General features: G+C 45.0%; 1 pseudogene; it reads left to right on the top strand.

The window, feature by feature from the left end:
* Positions 1 to 1,503: 1,503 nt before the first annotated feature.
* Positions 1,504 to 2,134, top strand: LOC125507525 (BTB/POZ and MATH domain-containing protein 1 pseudogene; annotated as a pseudogene).
* Positions 2,135 to 7,666: the final 5,532 nt, after the last annotated feature.

Genomic DNA, 7,666 nt, shown 5'->3' with positions numbered 1-7,666 from the left:
TACTACCTATGATACTTCCATTACGACCAGCCTTAGACTAGTCAAAATGGGAGTAACTTAACTAGTAACATCACACATTTCAATACAAAATTGCTTGCGTGGCAGGTAATTAATAAGGAGAGAGGGGTTTGTGGTAATTTAGGTAGTTACTGTAATATCACACATTTCAAAGTATAATGAGTCTATAGCCTAATAAATAAACTCTTTCATGATACCACTCATGAAGGTAGTAACATAGACTAGTAACATCGGCAAGTTACTACTCTATGTTACTCCCCACTGTGAGCAGTCACCAAAGAGCTTACTGGAACAAAGGGCCCGATGGATGTGGAGAGAGAACGTGCATGCAGGACTGGTCGGTTAATTTCGGGTGGAGTAATTGTTGCTGGATCTGTATGTGAAAGAAGTTTTAAAGAATATGTTTTTGTGGCGTGTGATTCATGATTGATTACTCAAATTTTGAGTCAAAGTATGACTAACAACTCCGGGGGAGACGGACGAAGAGTTTTTTTTTCGATACACACACACAGACGAGAGTAAATATTTGCAATGAGCGATAGAACAACGAGTTGTGATGGAAGCGTTCGTGGAAACTGAAGAAGCGCCGCATCACTGCGGCTTGTTGGCTTCTCACTTTACCGTCTTAGATTCACTGGCCTGTCCAGTCGCGAGGTTATTATGAACCGGCGGTTGGTATTCTACGCACATAGTGGATGCCATGGATCCGTCTCCTCGGCGCACCGCGCGTGCACGGGGAGATACTCCGGCTGCTGGTGTGATGGGCATGAATAAAACCAAACAAGGCCACCATAAGTACCACTGATTGTTCAGCTCCGTCCCATTCTGGCCATAGCCAAACTCCGTTCTTCCACTTTCTCACCTCTGCTCTGCTATGTTATCCATGGTCGACAGCGGTCGTGGCACGCAATGGCAGTCCTCGCCGGCCATCGTGGCGCGAGCTGTGCAAGTGTCTGGCTCGCACATTCTGAAGATAGATGGGTACTCCGAACCAAGGGGCTGGGCACCGGCAAATGCATCACGTCTGAGACGTTCCAGGTCGGTGGCCATCTCTGGTGTATGAAATACTACCCGGATGGCTACACAGGCTACAATAACTCAATATCCATCAGTCTGTGTCTTGATCAGGCTGAGGTCAATGAGGTTCGAGCACGATACAAGATTAGTTTTCTTGATCAGGATGGAGAACCAGTGCCTTCGCCTACCTACAACCAAGCATGTTACACTTCCTTCAAAGAACAAGGTCCACAGGTTTGCTATAATCTCATCAGTAGGAAGGACTTAGAGGAGTCGGTCTACCTCAAAGATAATATTTTCAGCGTTAGGTGTAATATCACTATTCCAAAGGAGATCTTCACAGAGCCCATCCAGCTATTTGTCCTGGTGCCACCGTCCGACGTGCATCAGCATCTTGGCCGGTTACTCTTGGCAGGCGATGGGGCCGATATCACCTTCAAGGTTGGCGGGATACTTTCTCTGCACACAGGTGCGTGCTTGCTGCCCGGTCCTCTGTCTCCAGGGCGGAGCTCTTTGGTCCTATGAAGGAGAAGACCACAACTTGTGTACATATAAAGGATATGGAAGCTAGGGTCTTCAAGGCCATGCTCCACTTCATCTACTCGGACTCGCTGCCACATATTGACGACGACGATTCTATTGGGATGGCTCAGCATCTGCTTGTAGCGGCGGACAGGTATAACCTCGAGAGGCTGAAGCTGATATGCGTGCAGAAGCTGTGCAACAACATGGACACAAGCATGGCGGCGACAACCTTAGCATTGGCTGAGCAGCACGGATGCCGCGGGCTCAAGGAAGTATGCTTCAAGTTCCTTGGATCCGCAAGTAATATTCTGAAGGCGGTCATGGCGAGCGATGGATTTGAGCATCTGAGGAGCAGCTGTCTCTCTGTTCTCAAGGAGCTTGTGGCCAAACTTGCTCCCTGATCTTAGGTCGAAAGCAACGAAACTATGGGATTATCAGGATTATCATGCCGCTTCTATTTTCAGTAGAGACACTAGCATCGAAGTACTCAAATTTGTATCAATCATTCATGTACTCTCCAGTGACTTGCCTTCCATCGGCAGCTTATCAATCCAAATAATGTAGCAGAAGGCATCAACTTATATAAATGATTTTACCAAGCAAGGGAAAATTGTATAACATAATTCCAAATTCATACTAATCCGGTAAAATTGTCTTCAGGGTCTGATGGCTTTTCTTCAGACGGGCCCTGCCATTTTGTTCAACTCGCGAGTGAAAAGGCAAGATTAGCCAACATAAATCTCTGGCGACAGATGCGGCCAATTATCTCTGTTCTCAATTTCAACCAAGGGGGTCCCTGTGAAGAAAGATCGGCAGTGGTTAGGTTAGCCTGGAAGCTGCAGAATCCAAGAGAAATAAGGGATGGAAGAAGAGGAAAAGAAAGCATGTAGTAGAGCTTTTCCAGAAGGTGGAGCTCATTCACATGTTCCTATGTTCCTATATCTGTGAAAAAAGTTCAGTTAAGATCAAAGCGGCCACATTCATTGAAAAAACAAAACCAGAGTAGTTCGGACAAACACGCACCATCTGCATGTCTCGAAAATGAGAAAAGCCTGAAAGTATGAAGGCTAGAGAACCCCAGCAGGGGAACTTATTACATCAGCAAAGGAAATTAAAAGTCTGCAGAGAGGCAGACAGACTACATGAAAAACGAGGGAAACAACAGCTAAAGCTATAACTTGGGGAAGATTCTTCACGCGCCGAGCATCACGTTTGTGCCACCCGGAGCGAGATCCATCTCCACAGCTTGAAGATGGTGTAAGACCCCACTCTTGATTTTCTTGATCGGCTGAGTCGGCGACAGAGGCAGCTCCAAGGGGGTGACAGGGCTTGGCGTCATGTGGTTAATCTGCTTTATTTTGACTGATGCAACTATAAACTATTGCCAGAAAGGATACCACTTATTGGTATGCGACTATAAACTATTTTCTCCGTCATGTGGTATTGCTTTGTGATTTCTGTCAAACCTGAGCTCCTTCTTCTGTTTGTTATGCAGTTATGCTTCAGGTACACTCTTTCTATAGTATGCAAAGAGAATGCCCGCTGTTATCTGCAAACGGATAACCCCAGTATGTATCTGCTCTTCAACTTCCAGCTCAACTGTCAAGATTTTTCTTCTTATTATTATTCTTCTTCTTTTCTTTTGAGGGGAGCCAAGTGCCCAACCAAACAGACTCTCAAAGTCTACTTCATCATATATATTTTTTTACAACTGTTAAGGTGATTGGCGATTTTACGAGCCGTCCATCCAGCCTGATCTAATGGTGGGAAAATAGGAGTTACGAGGAGTTACAAAACTAAAATTACAGGAAATTACATATAAGGTGGGATCGGTACATAATTTTAGTGGGACCAATTAGGATTTTAAAGGGTAGATCCGTCTCTTTTTTTTTTGAAAATTTCCGCTCGCAATATGTTTATTCGTCTCAACCCTCGATCCAGTCTCATTCCCGATCCACTCGTCTCCTCTCACCACGGTGTCCGCCGCTTGCCACGCCGTGGACCGCCGGTTCCTCCCCGCCAAGAGCCCCGCCCCGCCCACCACAGTCCTTCGTCGCCAGATGTGTCCTACGCGAGCCCTTCGCCGCCGGATGTGCGTCGCCAAGAGCTCCGCCCCACGCCAGCCCTTCCTTGCCGGATCCCCGTCCAGCGCGGCCAGCCCTCCGTCGCCGGATCTGCGCCGTCAAGAGCCCCTCTGCACGGGCACCGCAGCCGGATCCCGGCCCCGCGGCAGTCCTCCCTCGCCTGTTGTGACCCCGCCTGGAATGTGTCAGCGCACCCCCCCCCCCTCCCTGCTAGTTGCGAGCGTGGTGGTTTCATACAGAGAGTTCATGACATTTTGTTTCTTTGCTTCTGTGGATCACTTAAACGGGATTAGGACCAGTGGATGAGCTGACTTGAACCTCCCCAGATTAAATTCATTTACACTGATTTCGTTTATATTTTCTCTGCCAAGTGAAGTGATTAATATTGTTACTGATGCTGGATTTAATGTGTCTGACACACACATTATTTTGTGATGTTTTATCAGGTGATGTGATCAGTATCCACTCATCTAATCAACTGGAAGGAATATTCACAGCCGGGTCAAAACTGTCGAAGCTTTGTGATTCTGTATTTTACTGCGACATGGTGTGGACCATGTCGTTTTATGGGCCCTGTTTACAATAGCTTAGCTGAACAGAATCGGAATGTCGTATTCCTTAAACTGGACGTTGATGAACTAGGCAGTTTTACGGATATCTCGCAAACACCGTAGATTATTACCTTTTGTATAGCGCCGTGTGGAGTAGCAAACTTGGGTTCAGAACCTTTGTGTTGTGAAAAACTGTTATAGTAGGAGATTCAGACTTCGTATTCATTATGACTTTTAACTGCCTTTACATTCAGTTTGGACATGTTTTGTATTTGCAGTTATGGCTTCCATTTGATGATCACTCCGATGCTGAGGCTCTAACTATTGAGCGTACCATTTTTCTCTGTTCTGTTATTCTCTGTAGGAATCTCATGATGATGATTGCCTTAGTTGTAATTCATGGTACCAGAATGCTTGAAGAAGCTTTTATGATCCCTGTTTTTAGTGTTTCATAGTACTTGATTGTGCTTCATTTTGTAGTTAATGATGCTGCACACACAGATTTATATAAACTATTTTGGGTGTGTGTAATTTGTTGAAAAGTTTGTTGAACTGAAAATGGTCAAATAAAGCATGCCAGTGCATGTACATGTGTTTTAGAAAAATTGTACTGAACCCCACCTTTCCGTTTTTCATACCAATTTTTCAACCTTCCAACTTAACAAAATAACTTGCAAAATTTTGTGGCTCAAATTTTTTTTACCAGGCCCATTTTAGATTTGTAGACCACATGTGAAAGTATACTGTTATGAAATTTTTGTTGGACAGGAGGGCGGTGGCGTTCGAGCGGACTGTGTCTACTGCACACACGAGGAGGCGGCAGTGGCGAGTGTGGGCGAGTCAGGTCGTGTGGACGTAGGGAACTTGATGGCCCTCTGATTTGTATTCTCCACCTGTGCCATTTTGTTAAAACAGAATTATGTACGAGATGTGTAAACAAACTTACCGAGAATGTTAGATTTTATTTCTATTGCTAGGCCCTCATGTCCAACTGTCAGCTCCCAGTTCTTCTTACTCGTAATAAGCAAAGGGCTATGTCGTTCAATAGTCTCCTTCGTGCATGAAGGCATGTTATCAAACATTCGTGCATGATAAGGGTTGATCGATTGACCGTCCAAAATTGGTTGCTCCATTTTTTCTGGAAAGGTTGATTCATTGGAGATCAAATTGTTGGCACGTCTGGTAACATGTGGTTGGGATGGTTAGGTGAATAGTGCTATCCCCAGCCCACCTGAAACCCCACTTGAACTCTTGTTTAATGAAACACCTGACTATTTGTTTCTCAAAGTTTTTGGGTGCACGTGTTGGTTTCTGTGTTCCCTCTCATGTGCTGAGAAATATTTGCTGCTGCTAGACGTTGATCTATGAAATACAATACTTTTCTTCTTATCAGATGTAGCTGCAATTTGGTTTGATTGTATGTCCTCTCTTACTTTCATTGGTGATGCTGGCCTTTCTCCACCACTGAAATGCCAAACCATTTTCGAGATTCTCAGGTTATATTGTATGTTTGTTTGAGCTATAATTTGAATTTTCCTATAAATCAAGAGTTTTACCCATCTGTTTTTATAGTTTAGACCTGAGTTTTTTATGCCTAGGTTGTAAATTTCCTGGTGGTGCACTGATGTTACAGTTTGCTACTTCGGAGATGTTCACTAATTGATGAGTTGCCGCAGCTCTCTACCTTCTATGTGAATGGCAACAATTGTTGATGAATTTACAGTAGCAATAGAGTGGACATTGGAGTTACAATGTAATTTTTTTGTAATTTGCATGATTTCTACTTGTAAGTCACAGTACATCTTGTGTTGCTTCAAAGGTGTTCACTAATTCATGAGTTATTGCCGCTCTCTACCTTCTATGTGAATGCCAACAACTGAATTTGTGGGCTTGGATGACCAAGATAGGTATTTGTGTGCCCGAATGAGTAAGACCGGTACTTGTGGTCCGAACAACTAAGAGTGATACTAGTGAGCCCGAATACTTGTGGGTCCGGACAACTAAGATCTATAGTAGCAATGCCGAACGAGTAAGACCGTTACTTGTGGACGGGAACAATTAAGATCGATACTTGTGGGTTCGGATGACTAAGATCGATACTTGTGGGTCCAGATGACTAAGATCGATACTTGTGAACATGAATAAGATCAGTACTTATCGTGTCCTGAGAAGTAAGATTGAAGTAGCGAGGCCAAACGAGTAAGACCATTATTTGTGGGTCCGGCTGATGAAGATCATTACTTGTGAACGGGAACGACTAAGATCGATACTTGTGGGTCCAGACGACTAAGATCAATACTTGTGAACAGGAATGAGTAACTGTTGGAAATATGCCCTAGAGGCAATAATAAAATGATTATTATATTTCCTTGTTCATGATAATTGTCTATTATTCATGCTATAATTGTATTATCCGGAAATCTAATACATGTGTGAATACATAGACCACAATGTGTCCCTAGTGAGCCTCTAGTTGACTAGCTCGTTGATCAACAGATAGTCATGGTTTCCTGAGTATGGACATTGGATGTCATTGATAACGAGATCACATCATTAGGAGAATGATGTGATGGACAAGACCCAATCCTAAACATAGCACAAGATCGTATAGTTCGTTTGCTAGAGTTTTTCCAATGTCAAGTATCTTTTCCTTAGACCATGAGATCGTGTAACTCCCGGGTACCGTAGGAGTGCTCTGGGTGTACCAAACGTCACAACGTAACTGGGTGACTATAAAGGTATACTACGGGTATCTCCGAAAGTGTCTGTTGGGTTGACACAGATCAAGACTGGGATTTGTCACTCCGTATGACGGAGAGGTATCTCTGGGCCCACTCGGTAATGCATCATCATAATGAGCTCAAAGTGACCAAGTGTCTGGTCACGGGATCATGCATTACAGTACGAGTAAAGTGACTTGCCGGTAACGAGATTGAACGAGGTATTGGGATACCGACGATCGAATCTCGGGCAAGTAACGTACCGATTGACAAAGGGAATTGTATACGGGGTTGCTTGAATCCTCGACATCGTGGTTCATCCGATGAGATCATCGAGGAGCATGTGGGAGCCAACATGGGTATCCAGATCCCGCTCTTGGTTATTGACCGGAGAGCCATCTCGGTCATGTCTACATGTCTCCCGAACCCGTAGGGTCTACACACTTAAGGTTCGGTGACGCTAGGGTTGTAGAGATATGTATATGCAGTAACCCAAAAGTTGTTCGGAGTCCCGGATGAGATCCCGGACGTCACGAGGAGTTCCGGAATGGTCCGGAGGTAAAGAATTATATATAGGAAGTGCTATTTCGGCCATCGGGACAAGTTTCGGGGGTCACCGGTATTGTACCGGGACCACCGAAAGGGTCTCGGGGGTCCACCGGGTGGGTCCACCTATCCCGGAGGGCCCCATGGGCTGAAGTGGGAGGGGAACCAGCCCCTAGTGGGCTGGTGCGCCCCCCTTGGGCCTTCC

The sequence above is a fragment of the Triticum urartu genome, chromosome 5A (assembly GCF_056163025.1).
Source record: "Triticum urartu cultivar PI428250 chromosome 5A, HENAU_Tu73, whole genome shotgun sequence".
In the NCBI taxonomy this organism is placed as follows: domain Eukaryota; kingdom Viridiplantae; phylum Streptophyta; class Magnoliopsida; order Poales; family Poaceae; genus Triticum; species Triticum urartu.
This window is presented reverse-complemented; position numbering and strand designations above follow the sequence as displayed.